Source organism: Takifugu flavidus, chromosome 10 (genome assembly GCF_003711565.1).
Source record: "Takifugu flavidus isolate HTHZ2018 chromosome 10, ASM371156v2, whole genome shotgun sequence".
Classification (NCBI taxonomy): domain Eukaryota; kingdom Metazoa; phylum Chordata; class Actinopteri; order Tetraodontiformes; family Tetraodontidae; genus Takifugu; species Takifugu flavidus.
The window spans coordinates 3,541,583-3,556,100 of record NC_079529.1 but is presented as its reverse complement, the minus strand read 5'-3'; the positions used below and the strand labels follow the sequence as shown (position 1 = coordinate 3,556,100).

Below are 14,518 nucleotides of genomic sequence, written 5' to 3'. Positions count from 1 at the left end.
GAAATTAAAACAGCATTTTCCAGGCAATTTAACCGCGATGCAGCCATTAAGGGCTTCTGGTCTACTCCGCATGGTTCTTTCTTTTTTGTTCCAGGTGCCAGTCTACAAAATCAAGAAAAAGGCAGAAAATACATTCTGTAGTTGATTTTTCTTACTCTTTTAGTATTTCGAGAACAAATAAATTACTACTAGATTCTAAAACCAGGACTCACAATAATGCAGAACTGTTATCCAGATGATATTTACAAAGCTTAACCAGCTGTAATCCACAGTGAAGGAGTGATAATGTTTTTCTTCCCCAACTGAGGAAGGTCAATAGAAGCGATATCAACAGTGTTGACAGCAACAGGAAGCAGAGCTCCACAGCCGTCAGCAGGCCGTGGGACGCAACATTTGCATGCAGGAAGTAAACACAACAGCAGCTCTAATGTAAACTGTTAGGTGAGTTTATAAGAGGAAAGGTGCTTTTTTCCCCCCTTCTGCCGGTGCTTTGTGCTGCGTCCTGCGCTGTGTTGTGACAGGCGGGGGATCTGCATCAGTCAATTATATGTCCCAACAGACTTTTGTGCTAATGAGCTGGTCCAGCCATCGGCAGACTTCCCCTGTCGTCCAGAAAAGATCACTTTCATTGCTTGCAGAACTAATTCAGAGCACAAAAGTGGGAGCTTCACCATTGCAGCCTCTTTTACTGCTCCTTTTGTGGAGGCTTTAGAAGTGCGCTGAAGAGAGGGCCTAGCGCTCAGGCCTCTTCATCTCCAGTCCATTGCCTGTCATTAACATACATATCCATATGAAAAGTGGGGTAAGGCCGGAACAGCTGTCCAGTTAAGAGGCAGTGATTCCCTCTGCCCCGAGTGCTGACAGAAGCCTTCAACCTCCCTTGGCCAATAATAAACCAAACCATTTAATCAGTCTTTCAGGGTTTTGAGAAAGAGTCGGGGCCGTAATGCTACATTCAGAGGCATCGGTGGTCGTCAGTGGTTTACTACAATCTGTGGTCGAATCAATAAAGTAGAAAAGGGCGTCATAAGACAACTGCAGACACCAGATTCTTTGGTGTATTTTTTCCTTTTTTAAAAGCATGTTTGCATGTTATTTAGGAATGAATTTAAATATCTGTCTTTCTTTTTGTTTGCAGATGATGATAAAATTGGCATCTTTGTTTACCCTTAAAGCTGGGGGCTTTTCACTCCGAGCAAAATGATTTGGTCTAAAGGGACTTGAGGAGTGTGTGGGGATGGAACTGAGCAATTCTCTTGTTTAAACTTTGGCGGTGGGCTTGAAAACAGAGGTTAAGTGACTTGCCCCAGGTCACATGGGAAGTCGTTTACTTAAGGGAGATTTTCTCATTTAAACCCTCATCCACTTAGGCCAAGATTTTTCCATAACATTCCTTCACAAAGATCATTTATTCAAATCACACTGATCCATATTCAAATTTCTTTTTTTTCCTCCAGATTTACATTATAACAGTTTTTCTTTAAATAACATTATTTTTGGTGTAACCTTTGGGGGTTAATTCCTATAAACTCAAATAAATGCTGCCTTAGGTTAGCAACTATAATTACTATTATGAGTGCTATTTAAGTGTCCATCAGTATATCTTTATATGTACATAATAGGTATAAATTTACTATTTTTTCATCAAAAACAGTAATTGCTGTTTATATATAAATAGATATATAGAATAAACTCATTAGGTATTTTTTATTAGGTATTTTACAACATTTGTTCCAGTAAAGAAAGTTCTAACTTACACACATACATTACTGATGTAAATTCTGAAATCATTATTATTTAATTAGCATCACTCTGTCCTGTATTTAGGGATGCTGCATCTATCATTATCATACGCTTCAGTTCAGAACTCTTGGATTATTATTTTATACACCAGAGTGGGTTTCAATGCTTGAGGTGGCTCAAATGCTGGAGGAGGCAAAGGGAGAAGCCAGAATCCGGATCTAATGAATAAGAAAAGCCTTTGGTTAAAAGGGGACTGGTTTGTCTCTTCGTGGGTCGCTTTTTATTCAGCTTTAGAAAGACGAGGAGTCCTGATTGATAAAACCCCTCCCTCAACCCCCCGACACCCCCCCACCCTCCCTCCCTGGTGCCTGTGACCTCAGAGTCATCAAGGACAATGCATGGCACCTTAAGTTTGGAAATCCTGGAATAGAAAAGAGAAGGAGCGAATTTGTGTTCACTGCGGGAGTTTACAGAGATGATTATTCTGAGGCTGTGTGCTAACAGGTATCAACAGCATCCTTTATGGAGGAACCCCCCTTCCCCCCACCCTGAGGACACTACTGTACTGGCACTTGTAGCAAGTGCTTAAATCCAGCGGAAGCGCGTTTGCATAGATAACAAGCCAACACCTCAGGCCTCTACCTATCAGACTCCTCCTCCGCTCTATCTTTTATTTATCGTGGTTTAGCTGTTTGTTCCACAATTCATTAAAAAAGGAAAAGGGGGTGTGGAGAGAGCGAGAGGGGCTGAGCGCACACAGGGGTAAAGCTGGGGCTGTTGTGAGGGAGTAGGGGGTAAAGGGGAGGGATTAGGATGACTTCTTGAACACATTTTCTCCCCTTTTGCCGCAATTAAACAAAGTAGGCCTGTGATTAGTGCAGCGCAGGGAGCAGAGAAAAAGACACCCTTGAATCCCAATGGAGGGACCTGACCGAGCATTATTGCCTGACAATGCCCGAGTTTATTGCTGAAACCTGCTTACCCTCCTGCATGGCAAACCATGGGAACTCCAGTCAGGTGGAAACTTTTTCTCCTTTTCTTTCCTCGCTCCTTGTTTTTCTCCCCCTCTGACCACGGAAGCCCTCCAGGAGCTCACAGTGCGGGTGAAGCCGCGCAACTCCCCCCTGGTAACTGAGATGTTTTGGATAAGCTCTGCCCGGGTTTTGTGCATGAGCTCACACTTGTCTGCTGTTGTTCGAACACAGTTAATGATGAGCTTCCTCTGTTTTTTCCACACCCCCTTCCCTCTCTCCTGTCCTCCTCCTCCTCCACCTCCTCTCTCTGCTCCTTTTCTCCTTTCTTATTTGAAGCTAAGCGGCTGTTTAAGTGGAGTACCTCCTCCCTCTGGCTCTTGGGAATGCTCTCAAGGGGCCCTTGCCTGGCACTGTGTGCATGACACATAATGAAAACAATTTTACGCTGCAGAGCAAAAGTATGAGGCAATTACGGATGTGACAGCCACCTGCAGACTCCCCCCCCCACACACACACAGTTGCCAACTGCAGCCTCAGCCACTGCACGGTGTCACCAAACTGGTAACCCCCCATCCCCACCAACGTGCATGCTTCACAAATACACAGTCTCTACCATTACACAACTTCATGAATATGTGATGGCTTGATGATGTTGTGAATGGTAGGGGCAGGTGAGGAGGGGGTGAGAAAGACTGGGGCTGTAATAAGTCGCCCAGCTGGAGGTGGTGTTGTGTCCCTGTCGCCCTGTGGCAGTCCATAGAGGAATCTCTCCACAAGCGCTGACCCTGGGATCGGCCTCCTGAGGGGAGCCAAGGGATGACGTGACAGGGGTGTGCAAAGCGCCCCCTGAAATCTCTTGTTGGCCAATTTTACACATGAAGCTGGGCCCAAAAGCCCAAGTGGCAGCTCCAACAGAGCCCTGATTTAATTTGATAACCTGCTTAGTGAATGTGAATTAAATGAGTATTTCACATACAAATTATCTCCTTTCACCTCTACCATTTAAAGAATTACTACTCTTTTGCTTTGCAAAGCGCTGATGTCCCAGAACCGCACGGACATTTGCTTTGTTTTAATCAGGCAAACAAATCAAGTCTAATTAGCCTTGCGTCTCGCAAGTTTATCTAAAAGACCGATAAAGGTTACATGCCGTCTGTCCGCGAGGTTACGCCTCCTTGCAACTGAAAAAACTTGACCAACACATGTGATGTTGGCGGTCTTCCATCTGTCAGGTTTCTGTCCTGCGCAGCTTTACGCAGGGCCCCCGTGACCTGAAAATTATTCAGAGTGAGGCCAAAGGGGTATTTTATGCCTGCCAGTCTCCAGGAGATAGCCTGATGTGTCCTTAATGGTGCTGCTGAGCAGCGGAGACATCGGCGTGATGAGTGGATCTGCAGCAACCACTGACACATTAGAGACCAGCTGATAAAAGCAGCCGGGTCGAAGCGTGTGCGGAGAGGCACACACACACACACACGCGCACAGGTCATGCAAACTCAGACAGTGATGTCCTACATGACATAAAGCGTGGGGTTATAAACAAAGACACTAGCGGAGGATGTGAGCGTAGAGCAAATCATGAGTGCTGATCAAGTGAAACACAGGTGGGCACTGGGTGAAATATGACCTGCTGAAAGTGACATTATACAATGGTTTCTGTAAACATCAATCTAATATGGCCGTGACGACTATATTCTCTGAGCGCCCCAAAGAAGTTTAATATAACAGATGAGAAGATCAAGGTGAAACTGGAATGAATAAGTGAAAACAGCATATCTATGCATGAAAAATATCACAGGAGACACAGCAGACAGTAAATGGAGGAGCTAAGAGATGAAAAGTGGTAAATTAATCTTCCTGCAATATCTGGAGGAGAAGAGAAAAGAGCACTGGTCCTTATTTCTTATAACAACTCAAGACAAATGACCGCAGCCAGTGTATTAGTTCTTACAAGGGACATCCTGGAAAGACAATGGCTTTCAATTCCTGATTTAATCAACCTCTGGCATGATGTACTTCTGCAAATAACAAAATAGATTAATCAAGGATCAAGACGTGGTGGGGGTGCAAGGGCAAGTGTCTGATTTCTCTGCGCGGTCGAGATGAAATATACATAGTATAATCAAGGGCCTGCTGCTGCCAGGGTACAGCTTGAAGCAGTGGACACAGCGCTGCCAAAATACCCCAGCGCACTGTAATAATGAGAGCGAAGCTGCGGGCTGGGGACATCCAGGCCGATCTGGGGAGTCCTCATTTATTTTCTCTTTCCGACTCATCTGTTACAAAAATGACAGAGTCCTCTTATCGATTTTACACACAGAGATCAATCAGCTTTACTCTGACGCAGGGAAAATTTACAACCCCTCCTGGTTCCTCCTATTGAGGGAGCTCTAGCCTTCTAAAATGACAGGCAGGGTCGGCGTGGACCCCTGCCTCCCTTCCACACACACACACACACACACACACACACACACACACACAATAGTCTGTCTGACCACATAGTTAAAATGAGCTAATTTACAAAAAGGGGGGGCGGGGGCTGCTTTCTTTTCCTGACTGGTTCCACACATCTTTACACCCCCCCCCCCTCTCCCCAGGCAAAATCACGAGCACAAGATGTGACATGAGAGTTGTTTACTTGCCACAGTGACAACACGCAGAGAGCTGCCAGAGCGCAACTTAGCTGCACCACAACGGTGGCTAAACGCAACACTATCCTGTTATGATGGGACGTATCTCTGTGGCCTTTGCCAACTTAGTCAAGATGGAGTCAGGGACAGAGAGGTCGAGTATTATCCCCGCCTGGCAGAGGCGCTCGGACGCCAGCTGTACGGAGATCATCACGCCGCTCAGACCGTGCTACCGGTGCCAGCTCGAGGCGATGGTACCTGGCACTGGTCAAACACAGCCATTAGCAAAGGCCATTACCTTGCACACGGGCCTGGGGGGTAAACCCAGGGTTAATTCTATTGGCCCGTCTGGCACAAGACATGTGAGCAGACTGACAGCACTTCGGTACGCACGATAGAGAAATACTAAGTCTGCACTCACAGGGAACAAGCTACCCCCTTTTTGGCTAGCAGGCTTTAGCCGCGGTTAAAAAATTTAGTTTTAGGAAACAAGAGTGTTTCGGTCCAATCTCAGGCTCGTGAATGAGCGCCATTGTGCATCAGTCAATCTACAGGCTACAGCTGTAATGCCTAAAACTGTCGCAAGTGTTTAAATCCGAACTACCACATCCAAAGATTTGCAAAGCCTTAGCAGTAGGTAAATGCTGGTGATTGGCAGTGTGGCACAATATTTCCACACTTAGCAAGTCTCTCACACAGACAAGGTTATTATAAGCTTATTACTGTCACACTGAAACGGACTCTCTTTTACCCTCACGCTTTTTTACCGAAAAACTCAAAACATTACATCAAATAAATGACACTTTATTCCCCGAAACCATAAAGTTCATCTACAAAAGACTGGCTGTTGCAATCACAGCTCTAATGTAGTTGCGTGGAGGGGGGGAAAAAGGGTAATTGGTTTGGTAAAGATTGTTTTCCATCGCACCATAAAGCACTACACAATAGAAAAGGTCGTCAATTAAGCAATCATGAATACCAAGTACCATAGCTGATGAAAATAGACCAGCGGTTTAAATAGATTTGCAAGCAATTTACCCTTTTCACAATGTTGGCAATCTGATGCAATTTGCTTGCAATTTTGTTCGCTTTCAGTAGCACTCTGGGCTGACACTACACAGTGCAAATGGCAACGAGGACCACATAGAAAATGTAAAACTATCTTGGCCACATCAAGGTATCAGAATGGGGCTTCATCAGGAAAATTACAACAATTAGCATAAGTGCTCCAAAATCAACACTTTAAATGTCAGCACCAAAGGTTAGGCCAGAGATGAGAAAGAGTGCAAGGTGTCCTCCAGGGTGGACTTACCGTGGAATGCAAAGCAATCACCCATCATCTCGTGCCAGTGATGGCCCCACAATTGCTGTGACATTCTCTCAGCCCTGTCATTCTTGGTCGCAGCCTTTTTTTTTGTCCCTCTCTGCCGTGATTTGCTCGCAGCGCGGCCGTGACAGCCCGCGTGTACTTCAGAGGCTGATTTCTTTTTCCGGCAAATTTCTCCTTGTCATCTTCTGTCGACTCGACCGTCCGATTTAAAAGACTCGGGTCCAGGTGCGGATAGTTTAAATGTGGCGAAAATCATCACAAGGCCTGCAGAACAGCACCAAAGCTGAGCTCTATACATTGTTCTGATCTTTAAATAGAATTTCTAGTTACCAAATTATAAACCTATACTCTCTGCTCTCTTTACCCTGAACTCCATTAGGAGCGTTATCCCCTATCTCACAGTACTTACAGTCTAGGAGTGTTAAAGATTAAAACAAATGGAAGCATCAGAACGTAACTTTCAGTTTGTAAATTTGAAGAACACACACAAAAAAAAGATTCTGATAAATTGATCCTACCAGGTGGGTCAAGATACACCTGAAAATTAGTCAGTCACCACAGGTTCTGAACGCTGACGTGCACATTAGCGCTCAGGAACCAACACCTAAGTGAACGTGTTCACGCCGTTTGTTCGACGAGTTGCGACTGTTCACAGCCAGATTAGACAGCTGCGTTTACGATGGGGTTTCCAGGACATCTCTTGTTGTGGTTAAGTGGCTTTAAGAACCACTAAACAGGATCTATGTCTCATCTCCTGCCTTGAGGCTCCACCTGAGCAGGACCTCCGACTAAGACTAGCATAACCGCCGCCTGTCTCCAGGCTCTGCAGCTGAACTTGTCAGAGACCGCCAAAAGGGACAGATGTGTACGCTGTCTGACACACTCATGACAGGGCCAGAGTCAGACTACGGTAAGTGGTTTGGGAAGAGGGTGTTTTATCGTAGTTTTAATCATCTGATGTCAGGAAGATGAAAAGGGTCAGCGATAAGTTAACTGCTACCTTTTTTTTTCATGTATTTTTCCTGCCGACATGTGTTTTGCTCACCCAACCTTAGCATTTATTTTGTGTGCTTTTATTGCACTTTATAGCGGTGATTAAAAAAAAAAAAAAGAAGTTTTTTTTCAAATTCACAATCAATAATTATGGATTAGCTGCTGAGATTAATTATCTGGTAAATTTTGTAATGGCTACTACTGAAATTGACCTATAGCAATGACATTTTGTGTACACGGTAACGAGTGAAATAAAATGAATACAGATTAAAGGATCAGATTAATACTTAAAGATTTAAGAGAGCTGAATCTGATGGTAAAATCTTTACAGGATACGTGCTTTTAGAACAAGCGAGCCTCTGAATGAAAACACCATCAGTTCTGAGTGTCTCTTTGAAGCCGCCGTGTTTGTTAATTTGTCTATAGATTGCGGCTTGTTCCGTCCCTCTAATGCTGCATTTCATCAATAGCTGGTTGTTGACCACTCTTCACCGAGGGGCATTTAATATTTCAGCCTTATTGAAGCTAGATGAATTAGCCTGGTTGGGATGGATTTTCTTTCACTGCTGAGAGGGAGACGGCGAAATGGGGCAGCTAAAAGAAAAAAAAAAAAAAGCAGGCAGAGTAAGAAAGTTTGTGGGCTCAAACGATCAGCATGCGGGGGCCCCCAGCTCGGGAGCGGCCCCCAGCGTTAGAGGAGCTGCGAGCGCGCTGATGATGGGGTTGCACAGATGGGCTCAAGCCTAGCTCCCAGGTTGCTCCTTTGTATGGACCCTGCTCCCTAATTACAGCTGATGAGTGTGTGTGTGTGTGTGTGTGTGTGTGTGTGTGTGTGTGTGTGTGTGTGTGTGTGTGTGAGTTAGTGGGAGAGGGGGAGGGAAAAGGGAAAGGGTGGGGGTGGGGGGAGGGGGGTACAAGCAGGTGACAGTACGAGGAGAGGAACCTGTGGCAGATTCTCAGCACCATCAGGCAGAACGTAGCCGCAGCCTGACAGCTAATTAGAAATGACACGGATTTCTCCCAATGTAACAGATGTTGCCTAATCAGTCCAGCTCGGGAGAAACGGGCGCCAGCAACATTTCATGCACAATTTAACCATCTAAAAGGGATGAAATACTTAATGCATTGTAAGGCCGGCACAGCTGTTTCTCCGGTCTGAAAATTTCCCGGGTAAAAATATGCATGTTTTATGTAACTCTAACCGAGTGTTTATAATGCTATGATAGCCGAGAGAAGGGAAAAATGGCTGTCACACATCTGCCAAAGACTTCAGCTCTGCTGCCCACGGTGGCATCGGCAGAGCAAAAGAGCCAATCTGAGGGACTCGATAAAGATTCCCTGCAAACACTTTTGTATTTAATGTTTCTGACAGCTGAATATTGAATTATAATCATCTAAAAGTAAAGTTTAAAATGCATTCTTCCTAGCTTTGGTGTTGCTAGTAAGCAACCCGTGTTTGTCTTCCCCAAAAAGTGTTAAACTACATGCAGATGACATAAACCACGCAGAGCACAAATGTGTGCACAGGGAGGAAACCATCTGTGATTGTGATGGTAATAATATGTTCTATTTGCTTCGCCATCAAACGAATGCAAATTTGTGTGCTCACTCTCCCAACGTTCTCTATCCAGATCTCTTTCTCCCGATCTTCCCCAGTATTGGCTACATCTCCTCAACTCTGCATTTTTATCTGATGCACTGGATGACAGGTAATCTAGCTGAAAGTTGCAACAATTGCACACAAAGAGCAGAGTGGGGGGTGGGGGTTGGGGGGGGGGGGGGGGGGGCACAGCTGATGAAATCTAAGCAGTTATCACACTAACCATTACCTGTCAAACCCACTGCTTCAATCTAAGGGCGCATCAATTTTCTGAAGAGGAAATCAAGGGCGAGGAAGAAAAGCAGTGCAGATAAACAGTGACAAAGGCCTCTTTTCTGCTGCTTTTATTTATGATGGGATGTTGCTGCGCCGGGACCAGAGCAAGGAAGCTTTATCAGACCAGCTGATACATCTTTGATAGCCACAGAGTCTTCACCATTGATGAAGTGTTGCCAAGGAAGATTTTCAAGTCAAATTACTTCCCTTTAAACACACACACACACACACACACACACACACACACACACACACACACACACACACACCACACACACACACACACACACGCACACACACACACACACACACAGATAGGGAGGTCCCTGAATGCCACACACCAGTACAGGAGTGAGGCAACAGACCACAGACACAAGCACAAGTTGCAGGAAATGAAGATATGCACAATTTTTCTTTTTTGAAATGCAGATTTTGTGGATGATGCCAGATCAAAACGTGTGTTTATGTTGTGAAGAGGTTTTGAATGAATTTACCTTTTCAACAAATTAAATGCTTAAAGCATTAAAAAGGACATCAACCCGACAATTTGGGTTTATATATTTTTTCTGTCAAAGTGCAAATCAAAATTTAAGTTTAAAGGGTCTGCATAGGGAGAACATATTTAAAAGCAAAAAAATAAAATAAAAAATAAAAAATAAACTGTTGTCAGGGGATACAGCTGAAAAGCTTCAGCTGAAACTTCATTGTGTCTTTATGGTGGGGTGTTAAAGAAGGTGGTGAAAAGGAGGGATTCTAAGCCAACGGTCCTAAAAACTCTGTGTGTGTGTGTGTGTGTGTGTGTGTGTGTGTGTGTGTGTGTGTGTGTGTGTGTGTGTGTGTGTGTGTGTGACAGACAACCTGGCCGTAGCCACTGAGGGCTCCCCTGCTGACAGTTAACCCAGTTGACAAAGAGGAAACATAATTAGATTCATCTCCTGCTATTGACAAGTGCGACAAGACTCCAGTCTGATCGATACACACACTCACCGGTTTGTTCCAGATACCAATAAATGTGAATATCCATCTTAACTGCATTAGTTACAGTCAAATAATTAAATCTGCCCTTTTGGGTTGAATCATCAGTTGTGTTAAACATAGCAAAGAACAGCGATTCTAATATCAAGCAGTCCAACTGATGCACAAAAACAGATCCAGTCTCAGTCATTTTAATAGAACCGTCAGGGATTATTTTCAGCATTAGAACTTTGTTGTTTTTAAAGAAAAGGAAAATCCATTTCTAGCCAGTTTTCCTAAAATAATACTAATAATAAAGAAATGCAAAATGACGACCCAGAAGCCAGTGTTCTCCTTCATGTTCCTCATATTTCCACAGATAAATCGTTCAATTGAACCACGTGCTGGCTTTCTACGCCAATACTTGCACTGCTGACTTTGACCCACCACATCCCGCCCATCCAAAGCTTTTTTCCTGCAAATATCCCACCCTTGAGTGCAGAAACAGACAATACCACTCACTCTCCTACTCCCTCCCATTGACATATGACCCTCGCCTAGTTTTTTTTCTCTATTTAGAATCACTGATAGCTTTCTGCTCGCCATAACTACCTCAATTATGTCCAAAGCTGCAGTGAATAGACAAACTGAAGAGCAGCGGTGCGAAGCTGCTTGAAAGTAAAGTCCTTAACAATGCTGGCAACAGTGACGATATCGCACAGCTGCTGTCATAAATGTATATCTTGCACAAACGGAGACGGGGATCTTAAAGTAATTACGGCACACCAAAATGAGAGACAAGTGATAATTGAGCCTAAATAACCAGAGATTAGCACTGTCCTTATGCAAGCGAGGCTGGACATGCTGCTATTTATTCCCAGTGATTAACTGGTTCCTCGGCTAATGACTGAGACGTGCACCCGTACATGAATCTCACAAACTGCCTGTCTGACTCTCTGTTATCCCCAACTGTCAAACAGCAAGAGATCTGAAAACATCAAACTTATATAATGCCCAACTACCGTTACAGACCATCAAGTTTTTATTTACACTAGTCAAAAGAGATTAGTGAGTAAAAAAAGGGAAAATCAAGTGATTAAAAGTATGAAACTGCCGCAAACCAGAGGGGGTGTGAACACAGACAATTTGGACTTTGATGGTTTGCAATTTGTGACAAGTGATTCTAAGGACAAGCTGGGAGCATAAGACGCGTTCATATTTGATGAACAGCTCCAGCGTATTTTAAATTTGCTCGTCCTCTGACCTCCAGGGCAGGCCAATGTCTTTAAGGTCAACTTCCTGCTCTGTGACGGACAGATGCTGTTCTCAGCGTGATTTACAATAACGTGGAAAATAAACTGTATTCCTTTCACCGGCGTCTCTTCGTGTCGACAAACACGCTGCCGTTCAAGCCCGGAGGCCCCTGTCGCCGAAGCGCGTACACCTTTTTTTCTCTTCTTGACATTCAAACACACTGGGGCAGGGGGCCGTCTGAGTCACAGTTAATGGGATTACCCAAGCAGTCCCGAAGCATCCCTAACCTCACCTCCTGGTCCCACTGTGGCAATCAGAGGCATCAGCATCTTTAACGCATCATGGAGAGTGCATGCGATACCACGCTGGGGGGGGACCTCTGCTCTCTAACCTCTTAACACAACAGCACTCTAACTGAAGTGACCTTTGCTGCTTTATAGAGCTACCCCCAGAGGAGACCTAAACGCCGCATCCAGCGGGTCGTGGCGTAAGACGCCATTAACCCGAAACCTCCGGGTTGGCCTCGGCGCGTTTAAAAATCTCTCCGTGAGCAATCACAGCGGCATCAACACCTTGCAGGTTGACCCTATCGCACAGCAGTCCAGATACTTGATCTTAGAGGTGAGGGTCACATCTCTAATGGATCTGTACTTACAAGTCTGAGTTATATGTCCCTGACAATAAGAAGACATGCTCATTTTTATGCAGCTTTGATACTGAAAACACAAGAACGGGTACACATTCTTTCCCATCCACACTCCCAACGCGATTACTTCGAAATGAAGCGGAAAATGGAAGCGATTTATTAACGAGACATTAGAGGCACTTTTAATAACCTTCCCATCCTGCTCAGCGGGGAGCTGCGGATTACACCACACAGGTTTCGGTGACACCAGAAAGGAAGTTCCCCGCCGGGTGTGTGAAGAGCGCAGAGGGACACAATACCCAGCCTGGGGTTCTCACATCCCGCTCTGGGCCCTCACCCCGGGGGGAAGGACAATGGGTTAAAAAGGCATGAATGTCCTGCCTATCCAGGATATAATGTAGGTGGCTGCCACTGGGTCTGAATGGGCTGACAGAGCAGCGGAGGGAGAGGCACAAAAGCCCGTAATAAAAGAGATTCCTCGGGTCAGTAAAGCATTGCATTCGCTTTGGCCTCCACAGCTCACAGCCTCTTCTCTCACAGTCACCTTTAGTCAAAACTGCAACAGCTATAGAAGTTGTGTGAAAGAGCAAATATATCGGTGGGGCATCTTTTTATTGTCCAGAAATGAATCAAAGGTGTATCACGAGCAGCAACGGACGACGTTCTTTGCACAATGGCAACGGAACCGCTGCTACTTTTGTCACTATTGTTGTTAGCGGCCGTCGCAGCAGAAGACGTCCAGGTACAAACTGGCCATTTCATGTTGGAGAGGAAACATAAGCTTGCCACGGGAGCTTGTTTGAATGCGCCTAAGAAAAACGGATCCAGCTTAAAAGGGAAAGCGTCACAAAGCGAGAAGGATTAAAAAAATTCCACAATATCGGGTGACACATGTTCGTGCAGACGTGTGAGAAATCAGCCACGTCTTTTTTTCCCCCCTCCTCTTCTTTTTTAAGCCGACCAATGTGCTCAATCCGTACACCGACGTGGCTAAAAATACTCCTTCCGGTGGTAATAGTCCGAAAACTGATTCAATTATCTTATTACGAAACATCAAAGAGCGAAAAATAAAAACACTTTTAATATATGCGAGTCTCCCTTGAATGAAAGCCTGTGCACAATCACTAAAAGGCATAACCATTGTCCAATTCACAGGACGGGACAATCAGATAATGCAAGGAGACAAGGGATGATGGCCACACATGTCTTTACTGCACCCTTAATCTAATTAAAGTAAATAAACTTATAAATGATCTGCTGGCTGACAAAAACGGCACCGAGGAAGCTAATTTGTTTCCTTGTTGGGGCTCCAGAAACAGATAATACTGTTTTATTACACAAAGGTCACCTGGGAAATTAACTTCTGGGCCAGCAAATAAAAGAAAGGCCCAGCACTCAGAATAACAAGTATATACTGATTACATTCAATCACGAGGGTCCCAGTTGGATAGGAACACTGACCTTTCTGCCGCCGCGACAGGAAGCTAGATATGTAAACGGATGGGCGACGGAAGCGTCCTCCTGTTGTATGGCGGAAACAATCGAGTGCGGCAGCATCCACATGGCAGATCGTGCAAGTCATCCATATGGAAAAAAAAAAGAGAGGGAGAAAAGTTTAATTTTAACAGCTGAATAGAGACTCATTGCTTTTTCAAACAAGAAGAGCACTTATTGGATTAAGCGCACACCAGTGAGTTCACGGTGAGTGAACAAAATCAAACTTCCAGCGTCTTTTCTCTCATTTGAAGCCTGGAATATTACTCACACCCCATTAATTAAGAAAATCGGAGCCTTCCTTATTATTTACCTTCACTCTTTAAACCTGCAATCACTCGCTGATCATCCAGATGATTTTCTTGTATTATTTATTCCCCGACAAACACCAGGCTGGATGTATCTTTTACACTTTTCATTTCATTTTGTGCCTCTCACGCCGGTGCAGTTAGTCACTGTCTGCGTCGCCACCCGTGATTGATGTTTACAGGTCATAGCAATACTCTTAACTCATTAGTTAGAAAGGGAAAGATGGGAGCACTTGCTGGAGTGAGATATTGAGGAGCAACAGAGGGAGCTACTTCAACGGGGAGACACAGAAAGTTAGCGTCAGTGTGATAATAG

At 44.7% G+C, this 14,518-nt stretch overlaps 1 long non-coding RNA gene across 2 annotated transcripts in view; it reads right to left on the bottom strand.

The window, feature by feature from the left end:
- Nucleotides 1–14,142, bottom strand: part of LOC130533116 (uncharacterized) — a 32,212-nt gene extending 18,070 nt beyond the window's left edge. Inside the window, exon 1 of one of the 2 annotated variants that reach the window (XR_008952487.1) lies at nt 13,862–14,142. This is a non-coding gene — a long non-coding RNA (uncharacterized LOC130533116). The remainder of the gene's footprint in view (nt 1–13,861) is intronic. The other variant, XR_008952486.1, reaches the window with a different exon arrangement.
- Nucleotides 14,143–14,518: the final 376 nt, after the last annotated feature.